General features: G+C 39.0%; 1 non-coding gene across 1 annotated transcript; it reads right to left on the bottom strand.

The window, feature by feature from the left end:
- Positions 1–3,045: 3,045 nt before the first annotated feature.
- Positions 3,046–3,152, bottom strand: LOC141716417 (small nucleolar RNA R71). The gene has a single exon (XR_012573128.1). It is a non-coding gene; the product is annotated as a small nucleolar RNA R71 (small nucleolar RNA).
- Positions 3,153–5,433: the final 2,281 nt, after the last annotated feature.

Raw genomic sequence — 5,433 nt, 5'->3', positions numbered from 1 at the left:
GCCTCAAGTGCACTGTATTTACTGTGAAGGAAATGGATAGAGTTTTTGGAAGTTCATTTGAGGCTTTTCCGTTCCTGAGTTCTTCTATCTTCTTTAGAACCAATTTCTTGGTTATCACATCGAATCCAAAATTTTTCTTGAAGGATGAGAAGATCTTTATCAAAATAGAACAACTTTCTTGAAGAATTCTGTGAAGGGGCCATATGATCTCTTTCCCACCCTTGTATTTGAACACCATTCTTTCAGGGAGATTTCTGTGTGCATCAATTCCCCTTACTTCTTCTAATTCATCCATGTAGAGATTGATATCTGAAAATTCCTTGATATCACAGATGTATAGAAGATCTCCCTTGTTGATAGTTGGTTGATCTTCGGTTAAGGTTTTAGTTTTGAGTTTCACAGGCTTGACCTTCTTAATTGCTCTTTTCTTTATCTTCTTTAGCTTGTTGAAGATTGGTAAGTTAAGTTCAGGAAGTGGCAAATTATCATAGTCTATAGGTTCATCCTTAAGAACTATTGGCTCACCATGAAAGTTCTTTGTAGGATCCACCTTAAATTCATCATGCACTTCTGAAGGCTTGGATGTTTGAGTTGAAGTTGTAGACTATTTGGGAATGTAATCTTCCATTTCCTCATCACTGAAGTCCAATTTTCTCTTTATTCTTTGTTTATATCTTGGCTTCTTTGTTTGTTGAGGTTCCTTGAGCATTCTGATCTTGATCTTCAGCTATCACAGGTTTTTTCTCAGAAATGTCAGTTGCAGTTTTCACAGCTTGAAGCTTGGCTACTATAACAGCTTGCTTCTTCTTCTGTTTGAGCTTTTTAGCATCTAAAGCAGCCTGCTTCTTTTCTTGCTTGATTCTCTCTTTTTCTTCCTTCTTAGCTTCTGCAAAACTAAGGGTGTCCAGCCACCACACAGATTTCTTTCCTATTCCTGTAGATTTTAGCAATTCTTCTTTTTAGCAGTGAGCCAGTTGGATCTTTGAAAAATGCAATGGACCTAGCTAACAACTTCTTTTCATCTGGCCTTGGAGTCTCAAACGTAAGATCCAAGGGATTTTTGTCAGATGACTTTGGATAATTCCTTTTGGGCTTCAAAACTAAGTTGGATTTTGAAGACTGATAAGTGGATTTTATTTCTACTTGGAACGCTTCATTTCATGCTTAAGGTGTATTGGACTCAAGTTGTTGGTATTTTTGATGTGTTTTTGTGTTTGTGCATTTCAGGCATCAATTAAATGAAGAAAGAAACTTTTCAAAGAAATATGCTGAAAAGATAGCAGAATTGGAAGCCTATGCCATTCTCAAGTTGTAGAGAATCTCAATAGCTTCGCGTGGGCAGTTGAATCGCCTAATTCTGACGAGCAGAACTCAAGATACGGCCAAAAGAAGAATTGTCAGAATTTTTCCAGAATGTCAGCACGGCCGCGCCAGAACTAGCACGCCCGCACCGCTGAAAACATTATTTCAGTGCGGCCGTGCCCTGTAGCAGCGTGCCCGCGCCCGGTTTCTGCCCCAGAATCCTGATTTTAGTCGAAATTGAAGATTTTGAGAGTCATGGTCATCCTGGAGCCTATATACTAATAAAAAGACGTTTTTAACAACAAGGAGACCTGGGAGAGCAATAAGAAGACCTAGAGAGCACGAGAAGGCTACGGAGAAGAAGACTTTTGTTTTCTTTGATTTAGGCGATACTTGGATGATTGTTTTCGATTTGTCTTTAAATCCTAGTACTCTTATATTGTTTGCTTTCATTGGAACCCATGGTGATGATGAGTTCGATTATAAACTAATCATTATCGTGGGGTTCTAGCGGATTTATTTATGGATTTCTCTAGTTAATTTATTTCGATACCTTAGTGTGTGGTGATTGTATGATAACCTAGTATTGGTTGTGCTTACTCGTCTTATGTGCATAGCTAACATATAAGATATCGTGTTAATCTCTATTGAAGCGACAGTGAATATAGAGGTTTAGAACTTGCCATGCTAGCATAGGTTCATGTGTTATTATTATGCATGATTCGTAGGTAATTTTAACCATCTTACTTGCCCTATGTAATCACGATAGATAACTTGCGCATTGAACCGTTATGTTTTCAATTCTTATAGACAAATAAGGACTAAGCATAATTTATGTCTATTCAACTTCTATCTCTTTTGTGGATGCTTGGTAGTAGGGTATTTGTACAACAAAAGTTGGCGTTTACTAGTTTCGTGTTATCTGATTAGTGTCATTACCATTACATGCTAAGGTTAAAAATAAAAAGGCTATTGAATGAAGTATTTAATGAATTTAGGATCCCCTGTGTGTCATATATATTAATTCAACCATTCTTGTTCTCTTAGTTATAATTGTTAGTTTAATTCTTAGTTATAAATAATTCCAACTTGTTATTTGCCTTAGCATTGGATAATAACCATATCATTGTTGTATAGGTTCATATTCTTAAATTAACCAAAGAGTCTCTGTGGGAACGAATCTAATTTATAGTTTATACTACTTGCGAACGCGTATACTTGCGTGTAATTTTAGCGCGTGTTTTTGCCCTAACAAGTTTTTGGCACCGCTGTCGGGGACTTGGTATTGTTAATTGTTTAGTTTATGTTCAGTGGTCGTTAAAGTTCACTGACTCAAACTCTTTTACTTTCACGGTTTACTTGTTGTGTTTCAGGTACTCATTACAATGGGAGATCCAGCAGCACGAACGAAAGCCTTGATGGATTTTTCTCAACCCAAGATCAATGACATTCAATCTAGCATTTTAGGATAGCTATCACAATTCAGATGGTACAGAATTCAGTTCAGTTTGGGGTGCTCCAACGGAAGATCCCAATACGTATATTAGGGATTTCATATAGATCTGCGACACCTTCAGGTTCAATGGTATTTCTGAAGATACTATAAACCTGAGGCTTTTCCCCTTCTCTCTGAGGGATAAAGCTAAGTGCTGGTTACGTTCTCTACCAGCAGGTTCTATCACCACTTGGGAGGATCTTGCTCAGAAGTTTCTTACTAAATTCTTCCTTATGGCGAAGACAGCTGCAATCAGAAATGCTCTTACTCAATTTGCGCAGCAATCGGGAGAATCTCTATGTAAAGCTTGTGAGCGTTACAAGGAGAATCTTAGGAAGTGTCCTCATTATGGAATACCTGATTAGATGATCATCAATTATTTCTATAATAGTTTGGGAGCACAGTCCAGACCCATGCTCGATATAGCATCAGGTGGAGCCTTATGGGCTAAGAGCTACGATGAAGCTTATAATCTAATTGAACTGATGGCTGCTAATGAATATCAGTATCCAACTCAGAGATTACCACAGGGAAAAGTAGCAGGAGTTCTTCAAGTGGATACAGCTATAGCTATCACTGCTCAACTAAACGGGTTGTCTATGAAGATCGATTCTCTGGCTAACTATGGTGTTAATCAGATAACCAGTGTTTGTGAGTTATGTGTAGGTTCACATGTGACGGAGCAATGCGATATATCTAGTGAATCAGCTCAGTTTGTGAGCAACTTTCAGAGATCGCAGCAGCCAGTTCTAGACACTTATTATCCTAACAACTGGAATCATCATAACTTCAGATGGAGCAACAATCAGAATGTGATGCAACAACCGTTCTAGCAGTTTGGAAATGAGCAATTCAAACTTCTTGGTTTTCAGCAATAATTTGCACCAAGACAACAACTCCAACTTCAACAACAAACTCATGGAGGTGCAGGTCAATATTTGAATGAAAAATCTGAATTGGAGGAGTTGAGGCTTATATGCAAAAACCAGGCTCTTATATGCTAAAGCAGGCTGTTTCTATCAAGACTCTGGAGAACCAGATAGGGAAAATTACTAATACCTTATTGAATCGACCACTAAAAACGCTTCCTAGTGATACAAAAGTCAATCCAGGAAAGAAGGAAGTTGAAGAACAGGTGATCGCCATCACCTTAAGGTCTGGAAAGGTCGCAAGCCCCCAAATTCGACAAGACGAAGAGCCTGAAAAATCTCAAGTTTCAAAAAATAAAGTTGTGGCTGAAGAACAAGTGTAGGATGATGCCAAGGTGGAATCAAGGAAGAAAAATGTGGAACACACTCCTTCTGAGGGTAATATAGGGGAGAAACAGGTCTATCCTCCAGCTCCTTTTCCTAAAAGGCTGCAGAAGCAGAAGTTGGATAAGCAATTTGCTAAGTTTCTGGAGGTGTTCAAAAAACTTTATATCAACGTACCTTTCGCTGAAGCTCTTGAACAGATTCCTAGCTATGTGAGGTTTATGAAAGATATTCTCTCTCGGAAAGTCAAGCTTGATGACTTAGAGATTGTTGCTCTTACGGAGGAATGCAGTGCTGTGCTGCAACAGAAGTTACCTCCGAAGCTTAAAGATCCTGGAAGCTTCACTATTCCTTGCACTACTGGAAACTTGTCTTTTGACAAGTGTTTATGTGATTTGGGAGCTAGCATTAATCTGATGCCCTTGTCTATCTTCAAGAAGCTTGGTCTACTGATCCGAAACCGACCTACATGTCATTGTAACTAGCTGATCATTCCATCGCTTATCCATGAGCAATAGCGAAGGATGTCTTGGTTAAGGTGGATAAACTCATCTTCCCTGCTGACTTTGTAATTCTTGATTTTGAGGAAAATAAGAAGATTCCCATCATCTTGGGAAGACCATTCTTGGATACAGGCCGGGCTATGATCAGTGTGCAAAAAGGAGAGCTTACGATGAAGGTTCACAATCAAAAGGTCACTTTTAAGGTATTCAAGCCAATAAAGTTACCCACAGATAAAGATGAATGTTTTAAAGTAGAGTGGGTCGACTATGTAGTGAATTCGAAACTTGAGCAATTACCAAATTCGGATACTTTAGAGAGATCCTTAACAGGGGAGTCTGATAATAAAGATAAAGAAGGGGCAGAGCATTTACAGGTTTTGAATGCACCTCCATGGAAGAGGAAATTGGATATGCCATTCGATTCTCTTGGGTTAATAGAGCTGAAAATTTCTCAGGAGCGTTTTGAACCATCTATTGAAGAAGCTCCCACACTTGAGCTCAACCCACTACCAGATCATTTGAGTTATTAATTTTTAGGTGCACCCCATGATAAAGGGTTGGGATATATTTTTGATGATGTAGAGAGTGGTCGGTCAGTTCCTCCCGTGCTTACAGATGGTCCCTCTCGTGCACCACAGATAGTTGATAGGTTTGGTTTTGGTGATGCGCAGTATAAAAGGTTGATTCGGTATATTGAGGCCATGATCCACCAACATTTTGCTGAAGATTTGACACACGGTTGTGGTACTATTTTCCGAGACACCGGTGTCGAGGTTGATTGGCCACCTGATCCTCCAACTGAGGAGGGTGATCTTTCTGACGCATAGGTATGCCTGAAATCCTTATTATGACCTTCAATGAGGACATTGAAAATTTTAAG

Source organism: Apium graveolens, chromosome 3 (genome assembly GCF_009905375.1).
Source record: "Apium graveolens cultivar Ventura chromosome 3, ASM990537v1, whole genome shotgun sequence".
In the NCBI taxonomy this organism is placed as follows: domain Eukaryota; kingdom Viridiplantae; phylum Streptophyta; class Magnoliopsida; order Apiales; family Apiaceae; genus Apium; species Apium graveolens.
This window is presented reverse-complemented; position numbering and strand designations above follow the sequence as displayed.